The sequence below is a fragment of the Lagenorhynchus albirostris genome, chromosome 15 (assembly GCF_949774975.1).
Source record: "Lagenorhynchus albirostris chromosome 15, mLagAlb1.1, whole genome shotgun sequence".
Classification (NCBI taxonomy): Eukaryota; Metazoa; Chordata; class Mammalia; order Artiodactyla; family Delphinidae; genus Lagenorhynchus; species Lagenorhynchus albirostris.
In genome coordinates, this window is record NC_083109.1 from 82,827,859 (window position 1) to 82,845,150 (window position 17,292).

General features: G+C 48.7%; 1 long non-coding RNA gene across 1 annotated transcript in view; it reads right to left on the reverse strand.

Moving 5' to 3' along the window:
* Window positions 1-228: 228 nt before the first annotated feature.
* LOC132505205 (uncharacterized) overlaps window positions 229-17,292 on the reverse strand; it is a 76,037-nt gene continuing 58,973 nt past the window's right edge. The window contains exon 4 of the long non-coding RNA XR_009535303.1: window positions 229-604. This is a non-coding gene — a long non-coding RNA (uncharacterized LOC132505205). The remainder of the gene's footprint in view (window positions 605-17,292) is intronic.

The window sequence follows — 17,292 nt, forward strand, 5'->3', positions numbered from 1 at the left end:
ATGGTGAATGTACTAAATGCCACTGAATTGTTCACTTTTAAATGGTTAATTTCATGTTATGTGAATTCCATCTTATAAAAAGAGAAAGGAAAAAAAAACCTTCATGGGCCACGTCGAAGAGGTGCAACCACCAGGTTAATAACAACCAAGAGGCGGGGAGATGCCTCCTCATTCTTTTTTTTTTAATTAATTAATTTATTTTTATTTATGGCTGTGTTGGGTCTTCGTTTCTGTGCGTGGGCTTCCTCTAGTTGTGGCGAGCAGGGGCCACTCTTCATCGTGGTGTGCGGGCCTCTCACTATCGCGGCCTCTCTTGTTGCAGAGCACAGGCTCCAGACGCGCAGGCTCAGTAGTTGTGGCTCACGGGCCCAGCCGCTCCGCGGCATGTGGGATCTTCCCGGACCGGGGCTCGAACCCGTGTCCCCTGCATTGGCGGGCGGACTCTCAACCACTGCGCCACCAGGGAAGCCCCCTCCTCATTCTTTACAGCGGAAGCAAGGAGAGGCTGCAGGTCTGCCCTGATAGGAGGCTGTCGGCCTGGGGATGCTGCAGCCAGACATCCTGTGTGATTGCAGCGGAGCTGTGTGGCTTGCTCTGTTTGGTCCTAAGTTAGAAGTGGGGACAAAGAGTCAGGAAGGGGCAGTTCTTGACGGAGTCCCAGCTGTCTGGGGCCGGTGGCTGCAGAGGTGGTGGTCAGAATTCTATTGTCATCTGTGGTCTGCCCACTGTCGGCTTGTGTGTTGAGTCTCAAAGGAAGGCACGGGCAGTAACACACCTCTTCCCACACAGGGCAGTGAGTGTCACAGAAGGGCAAGGTGGCAAGGGGAGCAGGTCAATTACTGTCAGTGTCTGCGTCCAAGAATTTGGGCTCTGAGCATCAACTCTGGGCGGAGTCCCAGGGCTCTCCACTTAGTTCGGGCAAGTGCTGGCAGGAGGCGTGTATTTGTGGGCTAAGTGGTGGCACAGACATCCAATCCAGGGGACCGTCAGGGACGTGCCCCTCCTCCCATCCCTGCCCAATCCCCTCTGCACCCCTCCCTTGACCTCTCAATGCCTCATTTTCACCCTGAGACCTGCCTGCACTTGGCCCCCACCCTAAGGATCACTATAAGAGAGGCTGGGCTTCCCTCGGGTGGAACATTCCTTCCTGGAGCAGTCCCAAGAGGGTGGGGCTCTGGGTGTGGGGCGAGGGGCACACCGAGAACACCTGGGACCATTTGCCAGCCATGCCCAATACCTTCCAGTAGGACGGGACCCAGCGCTCTGGGTTTTGTTTCTGTAGAAAGCAAAAACCCTCCATTGTCCCAAACCTGAAAAACAAGCCCAGCCCAGCGCAGCTGAGGGAGCCCAGCGACATTCTTCTACGTAGCCCTTGGCTCAGAGATCAAGGCTCCTAACCTCCATTCTTGAAGAATATTCACGTGAGAGCTTCAGGGGGAAGGCAGGAGCCAGGGACTAACTCATGCTTTCTCAGGAACTTCTGCACCCAGGAGAACCCCCGTGTGATGCAGGAGAGAAAGCAGGGGAGCCCCAAACGGCGCCAGGCTCGGGATCAGGAAAAGGTGGCCACGGCGCCAGGGTGGCCTGGATCCCCGCCCGGTGGGTGAGAGGGGAGATGCTGGGGGCAAGGCCTGGCCTGTGTGCCCAACATGGCACAGCCGGTGAGAACGCGGGGTGTGTGCTGTGTGCGCGGCCCAGCCTGACCTCGGCGCTCCAGCTCCCGGGTGCCCTGTGGTCCAGGCCCCACCACTTCTTGTCTGGGGACAGCAGCAGCCCCCTCTGCCTCCTCCTTGCTTGCTGGGGTGGCTTCGGTAGTCTTTTCCCCAAATTCACATCCACCTGGAACCTCAGAATATGACCTGACTTGGAAATAGGGTCTTTGTAGATGTCATTGCTTAAGCATCTCCGGCTGAAATCATGCTGGATTTAGGGTGGGCCCTAACTCCCATGACTGGTGTCAGGACACAGAGACACACAGGGAAGCAGTTCACGTGACGACAGAGGCAGGGATTGGGGTGATGCGGCCACAAGCCGAGGAACACCTGGGGCCACCAGAAGCTGGAAGAGGCAGGAAGCGTCCTCCTCTGGAGCCTTCAGATGGAACGTGGCCCCGCTGACACCTTGACTTCGGACTCTAGCCTCCAGAATAAGAGAATACATTTCTGTCGCTTGAAGCCACCGAGTTCGTGTGATTTATTACAGCAACCCCAGGACACTCATGCACATGCCCTCCGACCTCTGCCCCGACCCCACCCCACCCTGGAGGGCTCTCTCAGGTCAGAAGGCATTCCACCCCCTCCCCATAACATCGGGCCCTTGCCTGCCTCTCCCCTCATCCCCTCCCTCCCTGGACTCCACCCCTGAACTCTCATTTCCTTGAAAACTTCCACTTCCGGAAACTTCTGTTCCCAGAAGATCTGCTGAGTTTGTCCCCACCTCCGGACCTTCATGTTTATTGTTCCCTCTTCCCGGAATGCCCTTCCTCTGGGTCAGTGGATCTCCACGGGGCGATTTCGCCTCCCAGGGGACTTTTGGCGATATCTGGAGACATTTCTGATTTTCACAACGTGAGGAAGCTGCTACAGCATCTAGTGGGTAGAGGCCAGGGGTGGGGGGCTGCTCATCACCCCACAGGGCGCAGGACGCCCCCACAGCCAAGAATTACCCTGCCCCCCAAGGGCCTAGGTAGAGAAACCCGGCTCTGGAGCTTTCCATAACTCAGTCCTCCTCTTTCAGGCCTCTGCTCAAACGCCACCTGTCCTTAGAGGCCCTCCAGACCATCCTGTGTGAAGGGGGTGCCTCCTGTCACCCCCTTATCCCATCACATGGTTTCACTCTCTTCATGGTCCCTCTCATTGTTTGAAACTATCTTGCCTGTTTATTTTGACGTAAAGTCTGTCTTCCTCCACTAGGGCGCCCTGGCGGATTTGCACAGCCACTGCGGATGGAAATTTTTACTGTCTAGCCATCTCCCCACCAGTCCGCACCCCCAGAATCCCCAGGGAGTCATCAACTGAAGGGTTGTTCTTTTCCATTTAGCTAACAGATACTTTTTCCCTTCTCCCAGGTCTTTGTGTGGAGGTGAGCGCTGCCAGCCTGGACCTGTCTGAACAATCATCACTCCACACAGTTTTTCTAGCACCTTCTAGTCTTGCCAAGGCTGTGAGGGTCAGCCTCACCTCGCATAAAATAAACTGTTCTCCCTGAACACACCTCCCCAGCTGCGTGTTTCCTCCTGGTCTAGACATGCAGCCCTAGAACCAGGAGATGCTGGAACCGAGGTCCCTATACGTCTACTTCGTTCAGAATGAGAACCCCAAAATAACAGAAAGGGGGCTGTTATGAGATAAATTGTGTCCCTCAAATTCATGTGTTGCAGCCTCAAACCCAGGACCTCAGAATGTGACTATAATTAGAGATGGGGCCTCTACAGAGGTGATTAAATTAAGTGAGGTCATATGGGTGGAGCCCCATCCCTTCTGACTCATGTCCTTATAATTTAGAACACAGAGACGCACAGAGGGAAGCCCAGATGAAGACACAGGGAGAAGATGGCTGTCTATAAGCCAAGGAGAGAGGCCTCGGAAGAAACCAACCTTGCCAACACCTTGATCTTGGACTTCTAGCCCCCAGAACTGGGAGAAAATTAATTTTTGTTGTTTAAGCGACCCAGTCTGCAGTTGTGGTGACAGCCCTGGCAAGGTGACACAGGGACCAACCCCTCACTGCTCATGTACTCATAGGCAGGTCTGCCTCCCCTCCCTGAGGCTCACCGCTTCCATCAGTGAGATGAAGAGAATAAGACAGCTACTATACACCTACCTTCTTGAGCTGTTATGAACAGTGAATGAGTCAACATTTCCTGAGCACTAAATACAGGCCAAGCCTTTGCTCATGATTTATTTTGCATTTATCTTGTTTGATCCTCACAGCAACTCTCTGAAATAGGTTCTGTCACACCCATGTTATGGTTCAGGAAACTGAGCTCCAGAGAGATCACATAACTTGCCCAAGTCCGCACTGCTGATAAGTATGACGACTACAATTTGAACCCAGGTTTGCCCGACTCCAAAACCTGGGTACTTAACCATAACGAATACAATGTGCTGGGCACACAGGAGAGCCCAGTAACTGTTAGTTAGAATTCTGTTAGTTAGAATTCTCTACAATAGGCTGTGCTACTTAAAGTCTCTGAGAGAGGATGTAACTTTAATCACTTTTAAAGAATTGAAGATCACTGGGGTAACTTAGGGCACCTTCGGTTCAAGTCTATAAACATTAATGAGTACCTATAGTATTTTAGGTGCTTTAGGGAGAGGTACTGCTCTGAGAGCTTATAATTTATTTCTGGCAAAGGCCTGTATTATTCCCCAGAGTTTTTTTGTTTGTTTTTGGATTTGTTTTGTTTCGTTTTGTTTTGCAAGGCAGGAGAGAATACCTGTACTAGTTAGCTACTGCTGCATAACAAATTACTTCAGGACTTAGTGTGGGTGCTTTCTGTGGCTCTGGAATTTTGAGAGGGCAAAGTGGAAATGGCTTGTTTTTGTTTTTTGGGTTTTTTAAAACTATTTTTAATTATGGTAAAATATAAATAACATAAAATTTATCATTTTGACCATTTTAAGTATACAGTTCAGTGGCATTAAGTACATTCACAATGTTGTACAACCATCACCATTATTTCCAGAACTTTTTAACATTCCAAACAGAAACTCTGTGCCCATTAAATAACAATTCCCCATTGTGTTGTCTTTGCTTCTTAATGTTTGGGTTCTAAGATGGAATTCTGGAAGACTGGAAGGCTGGGTACTGGAATCATCTCATTCACTCACATATCTGGCAGTTGATAGGCTGGGGCTGTGGGCTGGAACATGTATACATGGCCTTTTCATGTGACCTGGGCTTCCTCTAAAAATGGTTGCTGGATTCTGAAGGCAAGCACTGACAGAGGGGGAGAGAGAGAGAGAGAGAGAAGAAAGAAGAAGGAGGAGGAGGAGGAGGAGGGGGAGGAGGAGGAGGAGGGGGAGGAGGAGGAGGAGGGGGAGGAGGAGGAGGAGGAGGAGAAGAAGGAGAAGGAGAAGGAGAAGGAGAAGGAGAAGAAGGAAAAGAAGAAGAAGAAGAAGATGAAAGAGGAGGAGAAGGAGGAGGGGTGGGTAGGAAGCTGTATTCTTTGTATGACCTCATCCCAGAAGTCACATAGCCTCACTCTGGCTGTGCCCCATTGGATGGGGCAGCCACAAAGTCCAGATTCATGAGGAGGGCACACAGACTCCACTTCTCAGGGGGAGGCAAGTCACTCAATTTTTGTAAGAAGAGCACGTAGGATGGATAAATATACTGGTGAGGTCCTCTTCGGAAAACACAATCTGTTGCACTTGAGGAGGCTGAATACATAAGTGCTGAGACATTTCTAAGTATGGACATGACCATGGAGGGATGTGGCTGAGCGTGGAGGAGGTAAGTTCTGGTCTTGACAGGAATATAGGATTTTTCGCGTTGGGGAAAAGATAGTAAAGGCAGTCAATGCAGACTGGAGAAGAGATCAAGGCTTGGCTACTCCTGTTTGCCATGTGTGGCCGGCGCTTTTGGACTTCCGTGGGACTCAGCAAAGTGATGCCTTGTGACCAGCAGAGCCACAAACATCCAGCCCATGTATGTGAGGTTGGAGCAGGAGCAATGAGCCCAACAGAAAGCCAGCATGGAGATAAGTTTAGAATCTACTACAGGTGGTCTCACAAATCAGGGCAGAGGGATTGGATCCTCTGATAAATAATGCTGGGACAACTGGTTGGGTTATTGTGAATGAGAATAAAATTAGACTTCTTAGCTCTCACCTTATGGTGTCAAAATACATTCCAGATGGATCAAAGAATTTAATTAAAAGCCATAAAGGCACAAAACACACTTAGTTGAAAATGTTTATCTGATCCTGGGGAGGGGAAGGTCTTTCTGAACATAAAAAGGAACAAATCATCAATAAAGGAAGCAACTAATAAGGAACATCCTCTGTGGCATTGTTTGTAAAAGGGAAAAGTCAGGAACCCTCAAATCCAAAGGTGGAGAATTGGTTAAATAAGTTATTAGATACATCTGAATCTTTAAATACCATGTGATCATTAAGAATCACGTTCTTAAATAATATTTAAGGATATAGGGTGTGAGATAATAGAAATTACATACTGGTTTCTGCCACTGGTTCCTGGCACAGAGCTCCTAAACCCCTTGTAATTTCTTAAGCAATAAGAACGCTAAGAGCATCTCCTTCTAATATTCGTCTTTGACCTCTTCCCTGACCCAGGGCTCCTAAAACCCTGGTCAATTCCTACATGAGAAGAGCACGAGGAGCATCTCTTGTTCTAATGAGGTGACTCTTGATGGGCTCCTGGATGGGGGCCTCCAGAAAGACCACGCCACGATTAGAAGCTTGGAATTTTCAGCCTTATCCCCCATCCTCCAGACAAGAGAGAGGGGCTAGAAATAGAGTTAATAATTTATCATATCAGGGGCTTCCCTGGTGGCACAGTGGTTAAGAATCTGCCTGCGAATGCAGGGGACACAGGCTCGAGCCCTGGTCCGGGAAGATCCCACATGCCGCAGAGCAACTAAGCCCGTGCGCCACAACTACTGAGCCTGCGTGCCACAACTACTGAGCCCGCGTGCCACAACTACTGAAGCTGGCGCGCCTAGAGCCCGCGCTCCGCAACAAGAGAAGCCACCTCAATGAGAAGCCCCTGCTCACCGCAACTAGAGAAAGCCCGCGCACAGCAACTAAGACCCAACACAGCCAAAAATAAATTAATTAAATAAATAAATTAAAAAAAATAATTTATCATATCTACGTGAGGATGTCTCCATGAAATCCCAATAGGAGGGGGTTCAAAGAGCTTTCAGGCTGGCAAACACATCCACATTGGGAGGGTGACACACCTCAAATCCATGGGGACAGAGCTCCTACACTTGGGACCCTCCCAGACTTCACCCTATGTATCTCTTCATCTGGATGTTCATCTGTATCCTTTATTATAAACTTTAATATACTGGTAAACGTAAGTAAGTGTTTCCCTGAGTGCTGTGAGCCACTCTAGCAAATTAATTGAACCCAAGGAAGGCGTGGTTGGAACCTAGCACAGGTGATAACTTGGGCTTGCGACTGGCACTGGAGTGGAGGCAGGGGGCATTCTTGTGGGACTGGGCTCTTAACTTGTGGGATCTGACACTGTCTCCTGGTAGACAGCATTAGAGTTGAGTTAAATTGTAGGACACCCAGCTGGTGTCACAGAGAATTGGGTATTGTGGGGAAAACCTCTTCTCATTTGTTGACCAGAATTGTCACAAGTGAAGTGTTTTCTCTTAGTAAAGGAGACTCACAGGTGAAAGAAACATATAGAGAAGAGCTGGGGTTTTCCCTACATGGAAAGGAAAAAACTAAAGGAAAATGCTCAGGCTGTATTAAATGAAAAAAGTGGATTGCAAAATATTGTAATTATACCATGCTATCCTTTGCTATAATTTTAGCGATGGCTGAGGTTCTATTGCCTCCTATGTACTCAGCACTGTACTGTTTATATCACTGAAATTTCCCCAATGACCCTGTGAGGTAGGCACAGTTAATATTCCCATTTTACAGGTTAGAAGGCTGAGGTGCAGAGAAATTCATTCCTTTGCCTGAGGTGGCAGTTAAGCAGAGGAGCTGGGCTTGTAACCCAGGCGTACCTGTCTCCAGAGCCCTGGCAAAAAATCACTCAGGGGCCGTGAATTTCCAATTTTGTAAGAAACAAACCCCTCAGAAAATGAATGGAGGGCTTCCCTGGTGGCGCAGTGGTTAAGAATCCGCCTGCCAATGCAGGGGACATGGGTTCGATCCCTGGGCCCGGAAGATCCCACATGCCACGGAGCAACTAAGCCCGTGCGCCACAACTACTGAGCCTGTACTCTAGAGCCCACAAGCCACAACTACTAAGCCTGCATACCACAACTACTGAAGCCCACACGCCTAGAGCCTGTGCTCTGCAACAAGCGAAGCCACGACAATGAGAAGCCCGTGCACCGCAAAGAAGAGTAACCCCCGCTCGCCGCAACTAGAGAAAGCCCCTGCACAGCAAAAAAGACCCAACGCAGCCAAAAATAAAAAGAAATTAATCAATTAATTTTTTAAAAAATGAATGGAGCAGAGGGATACTGGAAGGATAAAGGCCCAAATGTTAGCTCTGGTTAAGCATGGGTGGTGAGATGATTTTCCACACTCTCCACAAATTTATGTTGCTTTTAAAGTAAAACAAATTTAGGGAATTCCCTGGTGGTCTAGTGGTTAGGACTCCACACTTTCATTGCCGAGGGCCCATGTTCAGTCCCTGTTGGGGAACCTAAGATCCCCCAAGTTTAGCGGTGCAGCAAAAAAAAAAAGATTGAAACAAATCTATAAAACCCATATAAAAGAAGGGGCATACTATATATATAAGTCCACACCAGCATGTCATAAAAAACTCTCCTCTCTTGGGGTCTCTAAGGAATTTGTAACCACGGGCTCTGGGGGTCCCCATGAAGAGACACACCCATAAATGCCCAGAGCAGCCCAGGGCTCCAGAAGATGCCCAGAAAACACTTGACGGTCAATGGCTACAGTGGAAGTTTAATGAAAGCAGTTTCTGAAATGAACTGCCATTGCCCTAAGGGCAGCAGACGCAGCTCTAGGGGACCTGCTGTGACAGGGCAACGCTGCTCTTTATATTTAAGGAGCGCCTCTCAGTGCTGCCCCTCTGACTCACGCCTGGGGACCCCTCTCACAGACCGCGCCACCAGATAGGCCACTAGGTGGCGAGCGTCAGCCCGACTCGACGACTGGTCCAGCCAACACGACGGACTCTGGTTGCCGCGGATACAGCTGGGCGGGGGCGGAGCCACACTGGAGCCGAGAAGGAAGGGGCTGGTCTCATCTGTTTGCCACCCTCCTGTTACCAAGCCCCACCCCATCGCCTCCAGTCCTGTCGCCCCACCCGCAGCTCTCAGTTTCCCTGTCTTTAAAAGGCAGAGACTGGGGAGGAGTGAAAAACAAAAGGAAAACTTTTCAGCACTGCTTTTTTTTTTTCTTATTGAAGGTTATGGAACGGTTCAAACATACAGAAAACTATACAGAGTAAAAACAACTCTCATGCACCCTCCATCCAGAATAAATATATGTTAACGTTTTTGTTTTACGTTTCTGATTTTTAAGAAATCCCCTTTGAAGAGGGAAGAGATATGGGAACATATGTATCTGTATAACTGATTCACTTTGTTGTAAAGCAGAAACTAACACACCATTGTAAACTATACTATACTCCAATAAAGCAACTATACTCCAATAAAGATGTTTAAAAAAAAAAGAAAGAAATCCCCTTTGGATCCCTCCTGAATCTCACTTTCCTCTCCCTGGAGGCAAAATCCCTAACTTGAAGTTGGCCTGTATCCTTCCTGCCCATGCTTTTCTACTTTCACTACCTCAATAGTATCCATAAACAGTGAAGAGTATTGTTTCTGTTTTCAAATGTACATTTTCACACCGAACGTAGTCTTCAAACTGCTTTTTCACCCAACATATTGTTGAGATTTATTCTTGATAGATGTTCATTTTAACTGCCTTATAGACGTCCTTTGTTTTAACATACCCATTTTTATTCTGTTTAAATATGGTCATTTCTATTGTTTCCATTTTTTTGCTGTTACAAACAATGCTGCAGTGAACACCCTTGCTCTTTGCTCCCGGTGCCCCATACAAGAGATTCTCTCTGGAATACGTTTAGGAGCACAGGTTCTGGGTTGTGAGAGATGAACAGCCTCCAGTCACCAGGGATTGCTGATTGCTCGGTAAGTGAGTGAGGCAATCTCCACTCCCACCAGCAGGGTGCAAGTTCCCATTTCCCCAAGTTCTCACCAGGACTTAGTGTTGTTACCCTTTCCATTTTTCAGCTTCATGTCTTCCTGCCTACTCCTCAGGGAGGTGAGAGGAGGTGGCTCACTGATAACAGTGGCTGATCTTTGAACTGCATCCCTAGTGGACTTTTAAGAATACGTTTTGCAGCTTCTCCTTTTGCACAGACCTGTGGGGAGTAGGGCAGGCTCCTGCCCTGGGTACCATCGGTTTCTTTTAAGTGCCCACAATGCCATCAGAATGAATGCCCTTGACCACACTCCTTGTCACCTCTGCTTCCTCCCACCCCATCTCCTTCCTCACTATGCTCTTAACCTGCCCAGTCCCAGCAGAGTCAGCAGAGCAGGGCTGGCTTCCTGGGTGAGTGACATGTGCAGTTGGCAGGACCCCATGCTCAGAGGAGTCCCTTGTTTAGCCTCATGCTCTGCTCTCACTGTCTTGAAATTCTTAATAATTTTCTCTTTGAACTTGTGTTTGTTGAGTGAGGTCCGATGGGACAACGGCACAGGTACATAAACAAGAGAGATACCTGAAATAAGCATGTCCATGGTTGTTTGTCACCCCATTTGCTTAATGACATTCCTGATGCTCCATGGACCCATGATGTGTGGGAGTTCAAGGAGGCTCAAAGCTAGGATAAGGGGTAAGCAAAATGGGGTCCATCCATACCATGGAATGTCATTCAGCCTTAAAAGGGAGAAAATTCTGATACAGGCCGCAACATGGATGAACCTTGAGGACATTAGGCTCAGTGAAATAAGCCAGTAACAAAAGGGCAAATGTTGTATGATTCCACTGACATGAACCTATTCTAGGCCCCTAGAATAGTCACATTCATAGAGACAGAAAGTTTGAGGGAGGTTGCCTGGGGCTGGAGGAAGGGAAGGTGTGGAGTTTTTGTTGAATGGGGACAGAGTTTCAGTTTGGGAAGATGAAAAAGTTCTGGGGACGGATGGTGGTGATGGCTGCAGAACAATATGAATGTACTTAATGCCACTGAACCATACTCTTAATAAATGGCTAAAATGGTAAATTTTATGTTAGGTATGCTTTACCTTAAAAAAAATCATCACCACCAGCAAAAAAAAAACAACCCACTTACCTTGAAATTAGGTGGGACATGTTTCATGCTGGGGGAAATGCAGGTCCAGATGGCAGCCCTGAGTGTCTGTGGACCTGTGAGCACATCAGTATAACCCCCTTGAAGGAGCCCAGCCCCTTTGCGTGCAGAGCACCGCGGACCGAGATGTTCACCCTGCCCACCCTCGGTGCAGAGGCGGGAGGCGAACTGTGTGTCTCCCTCCTTGTGAGGCTCTGTACTCACTCCCCCCCTCAAGCTCTATCAACTGCACCAACAACAACAAAGGACAAAACAAAATAAAAGTCGTCCACACCAACACATACATCTTTCTGCCTTCTGTCCAGTCTTTGTTCACCTGCAGGTGTATTTTTACCCAGTTTGAGTCAGCACAGAGACATTTTTGGATTCTGCTTGTTTTACTTTAATGTTGTGGACATTTTCATACATGGCTGCAGTCCTCGTGGTTGTTATTTTTAAGAGCTGGGAAACAACATCCCATCTGGTCAATGTACCATAATTTATTTTGCCCTTCTCCTACTTTTGGACGTGTGGCCTGTTTTTAGTCTCCCACGAATTTAAGGAGTGGCCTGGCCAGCTGAGCACTTTCATGCATCAAGATTTTGTCCTTGAGTCTCATACCAGCATGAGACGATGTGCCCTGGCCGTGTCCCAGAGCGTCTCCAAGAACCCCAGGAGCTAGAGCAGGCGCTCAAAGAACCAAGGTTGGGGAAGGGCCTGAGGCATTAGTGGACCCCAAGAGGACCCCAGAAGGGAGCACACACTGTGGGACACAGGTACCTACATGGGCCACATGGATGCTGCCAAACTTTTGCAATTTCAAGTTTGAGGGAGCCCAGGGCCAGCCTCAAGTTCAATAATTTCCCAGAAGGACTCAGAGAACTCTGCAAAGCTACTGTACTCATGGTTATGGTTTATTATAGAGAAAGGACATATATTAAGGGCAGCCAAGGGCAGAGGCTCATGGGGCAGAGTCCAGGCAGGTTCTACACACAGAGCCTCTAGCTGCCTCCCTCCAGTGGAGGCATGGACAGAGCTAAATCTCCCAAAGAATGAGGTTATGTATTGATCGGTTGATGAAGATGTGATCAGAGGCTGGTGGGAACCTAACCCCATATTTTCCCCATGAGCAATGGTTCTGTGTTCACTAATTCAGTGTTGGCGGAGATTTTATAGAATATAATGACCTCGAATAATAGGAATTGACTGTAAGTGAAGTCATGGGTGGGATGAGAATATCACAGAAGACAGCATAGGGTGAAGGGGGACAGCATCCAGCCTGGTGCAGGAGGAGGCGCCTGAAAAGGAGACTGGGAAGGCAGCTCCAATGAGGCAGAGGAAACTCTACCAAGCCCAGCAGAAAGAACCTTCTGGCATCTCTCCTGCCAAGAGGACAGGTGAGAACAGGGCTGAAATGCCCTGGCTCTAGTGACATGGAGGTCATCATTGGTGACCTCAGTGGCAGGGTGGGAACAGACAGGGGCTCGAGAGAGAATGGGGGATGGGAGGCTGTTAGTTTAGAGACATCTTTTGGGGAGTTTGGCTGTGAAAGGGAGAAGAGAGAAAGCTGGTGTTAATTAAAGGGGGTGAGGGGTCCTGAGAGTGTTCTTTTTTGTGTGCTTTGTTTTGTTTCCAATGAGAGAGGCTAAGGTCTGTTGAAAAGCCGAGATGGGGAGGATCCAGTGGCTGGAGAGATGGGGTGGGGATGGGGGAAGAGGGAGGGGTCCAAGTCCCATGGCGGGGGCGGATGGAGGGAGGGAAGAGGGGCATTGGGCGTTTCTAACTGGAGGCTCCCAGGATCTTTGTGAAGTGGGAGGCCAGGCCACTGGTGAGGGGGTGTTGGGCGGAGGTAAGGGGCAGAGATCCGAGGTTGGAGGAGAGAAGGGGGAGGTTGAAATAGTTATTGCAGAGTGTGGGGGAGTGACAGGACCCCAGAGTCACCGGGGAGTGCCATGGGCCCTGGGGGACGGCCGTGGAGGATGTACAGCAGAGCCCCTGAGTCCTCTGACTCTCCAGGCCCCCCGCCCCCCTCGCCCTCTCCCCAGCTGCTCAGGGCCAGACCCAGAGAGAGCACCTTGCCTTTGTTCCTGAAATCCCACCCCCCAAATCAGCTAGCACCAATGCAGCAGAGGGTATCTATGCATAGACATCTGAATTTAAAAGATGTCAACATACAAACTACCACCATCTCAGCCCAGGGAATAGAAAGCAACTGTGAGACGTGTTTGCAAGATCCAGGGCTCTGGGACGGTGGCTTTCAAAGGGGTTTTGTGGGCACCTCTTTCTGATTTTGAAGGATGGCCCCGTCCCCACAACCGGCGCAGGTGGAGGAGAACCAGAGCCCGTCTCCCCACCGCCCTCACCGCAGGCACCATCTGTGCCCGAGAACAGCTCGCCCCACGTGGCTGGCTCTGTTTCTGGAAACCAGCAAGGGGATGAAGCATCTCTGATGTGGAGCCCACGGGAGACCCACACGTATGAAGCAAGCAGGCCAAAAAAAGGCAGTCCAAAATAGATTCTGTCTTTGGCAGAAAGTGCCTTAGTGCCAGAATGGAAAAGATTGACCAAAATGAGCCATTTTCAAGGCCCCCTGAAGGAACATGCATGTGGAGAACGGCGAGTCCAGAGGTGAGAGCCAGCAGAGGAGGGTGGAGAGACCTTTTCTGGAGCTTTCTCTACATGTGGGCAGTGCTGCCTTCTGCCTGGGCCACAATGCCGGGCCTGGCCCTCAGGGGGCCTTGAGGAAACCCAGATGCCTCTGGTCAGGGTGACTCTGGGGGTTCTGAACATCTCTCCTGGGTTGGTCTTAGTGCTGAGACCAGGCCCAGCTCTCATGGGAAGCCCATCACCCAGGGCTTTCTGCCTAAAAGAGGTCCAAGAGCCACGATCCCAGGAACAGGCTGCCTTTCTCCAAGGGGCCTTAAGCCCAAATGGTGGGTAACTGGGGGATTTCAGGATGGATGTGGGCCCCTGGGGGGTGCAGATGACCAGGCCACAGGAACCATCTCCCAGGATGCACTGAAGGCAGAAACCGTGGGAATCACTTGGAAGGAAGACCTTACTAGAAAAACACAATGATATGTATATCAGGACATTTCTAAGAACAGCAGGAGAAAAACCATGGTGGTTTCCAAGAAAACGGCTTTTTAAACATTAAGCAAATCTGCAGGCAGCAAAGGAAAAAATAGATAAATTGGAAAACCTTAGAATTTAAAACTTGTGTGCATCTAAGGACACTATCAACAGAGTGAAAAAGCAGCCCGTGGAATGGGGGGAAATAGATGCAAAGCTTATATCTGATAAGGGGTTAATATCCAACATATATAAAGAATTCCTACAATTCCACAACACCCCCTCCCCAAACAATATGATTAAAAATGGGCAAAGGGGGACTTCCCCTGGTGGTGCAGTGGATGAGACTCCACGCTCCCAATGCGTGGGGCACAGGTCCAATCCCTGGTCAGGGAACTAGATCCCACATGCATGCTGCAACTAAGAGTTTGCATGCTGCAACTAAGGAGCCCACGAGCCACAGCTAAGGAGCCCACCGGCTGCAACTAAGACGCGGTGCAACCAAATAAATAAATAAATATTTTTAAAAATGGGCAAAGGATTCAAGTTGACATTTCTCCAAAGAAGATATACAAATGGTCAACAGGAAAAGATGCTTAACGTGTCTAATCATTAGGGAAATGGAAATAAAAACCACAATGAGATACCACTTCATACCCATAGGATGTCTACTATAGTAAAAAAAAAAAAAAGACAATGACAAGTGTTGGTTAGTATGTGGGAAAATTAGAACACTAGTGCAGTATTGTTAAGAAATGTAAAATGATGAAGGTGCTGTGGAAAACAGGATGATGGTTCCTCAAAAAACTAAAAGTAGAAGTACCATATGATCCAGCAATTTCACTTCTGCGTATATACCCAAAAGAACTGAAAGCAGGGTCTTGAAGAGAGATTTTCACACCCATGTTCATAGCAGCATTATTCACAATAGCTAACACGTGGACGCAACCCGAGTGTCCATCGACAGATGAATGAATAAGCAAAACGTGGTAATCCAATAGAATATGATTCAGCCTTACAAAGACAGGAAATTCTGACACCTGCTACAACATGGATGGACCTTGAGGGTATTATGCGGAGTAAAAGAAGCCAGTCACAAAAGGACAAATTCTGTATGATTCCACTTAGACGAGGTACCTGGACTCGTCAAATTCACAGAGACAGGAAGTAGAATGGTGGTTGCTGGGGGTTGGGGGAGGGGAGGGAATTAGTGTTTAATACAGATAGTTTCAGATTTACAAGAGTTATGGGGATGGATGGTGGTGATGACTGCACAACAATGTGAATGTACTTCATACAACTGAACTGTACACTTGAAAATGGTTAGGATGCTAAATTTTATGGTATGTGCGTTCTAACACAATAAAGAAAAACGTTTTGCATTGAAATACAAAAACACTATTGAATTAAAAATATAAGATAAAATAAGTACAAGATTCCCTTTCATCAATTTGCAGGAAATCTGGAAATCTGCCAACCGGGGCACAGTCAGCAGCTTTGGGTCCATCGTCAGCGGGGTCCCCAAGCGTCCGGGAGACGAGACCCCCTCCACTGACAAGGAGGGAACAAACCGGGGAATCCCACCCTCTTTTCCTCTTTCCAGCATCTGAGTCAATGCTGATTCTGTTCCTTTGCCCCAAAACAAAACCTGAGCTGCATGGCGCAGGATTGGCTTATCCCGCAGGCGTTGGCAGGCGGACCCTGCCCCCGGGCACCGTCTGCACACAGCAGGGACAAGTTAGCACATTTCAGAGCCTCTCCGCTCCCCTCTGCTGCACCCTGCATCCTGGGGCTCAGCCCAGCACTCGTCTTCGTCCTTGGCTCTGGGCTTAAGGAGAAGTTTAAACTTTCTGCTTAAATCATAAGAAATTCGATCTGGCCAAGCACTTTCCCCAGATTTAGCCACTTATCCTGTTTTGTTTGCAAATATCAGGTGCATTCTCTCAAGATAAAAATGGCGAGAGGTCATTATCCGGCAGGGCCCTGTTTGGACTCCAGGCCCGGGGTCTGTGCATACGCTCAGCTTAGGGTGTGTAATGGTGGGGAATCCCGCAGGAGGCAGCACCCTGCTGCCCGGACACCCGTAGGGCCCCATCCAGGAGCACCCAAAGGTGAGCCTGGGGAATCTCTCTACATTTCTCCAGGAGGAGCCTGGAGGCCGAGTATGTGCTGCCAGAAACTTGGGGGGAGGTGATTTCTGACGTCAAGTCCCTGGAGTGTGGGGACTAATTGGAGAACTGAGGCTGGGGCCAGGCCTGAGCATCTCTGAGGGGCCCTTTCTTGGTGGGCTCAGGACCCTCTTCCAGGCCAGACCCTAGTGATGAGCTGATAGGAAGACCACCTGTGGACCAGCAGGCACAGATGCAACCACTTCCCCGCTCCTCCTCGGTACCACGTGCCCACAGGGCAGTCAACAAACTCGCCTTGAAAGATCCCTCAGCTACGAGATCTGCCCTTAGGACCAGCAAGTTGGTCCCAGCGACAGCATGGCTGGCAGTTAAGAGCCAAATTCTAGTGTTGGTGACCTTGGGCAAATCTTTTCACCTCTCTGAGCCTCAGTGTCCTCATCTGTAAGATGGGGATGTTAAAGTAATATTCCCTCCTAGGGTCGGCTGTGACATTTAAATGAATTAATTTACATACAAAGCACTTAGAACAGTGCCTGGCACAGAATAAGCTCTATACGATGTTATTATTGTTACATTCTAATGAGTGGAGACAGACCTCCCCAGAAGTAAACCAATGCCTGAGATAATTTCAAAGACATAATATTTATGAAGAAAACAAAACAGGGAAGGCAGACCTGAATTTGGGAACATAGTAATATGCAAATCAGGACATTCCTAATGACTGTGGGAGGAAAACCATAGTGGTTTCCAATTAAGTGGTCTTTCAAAATTTAAGATTTAATTACCCAAGTAATACACGGGTTACACATAATACCTTCTCCACATGAAAATTTGAAACGTCACACATAAGGCTGACCTGAAGCAGCTCCAGAGAGGGTGTGAGGCTCACCCAGGACCCCACCCTCATCCCTGGCATCTATTTTTATTGATTCCTGCCTGCGTCATCTTGTTCCCAGAGAGATGAGTTAGTTCACGATAGAAAAGAGAAGTTGCCTTGGCCAGTCATAAAGAGATTTATAAGTTCTCTGATCTGTTAATTAGATAAGTTCTTTTGAGTCCATACTGAGACCTGCTCTCTGGGGGGA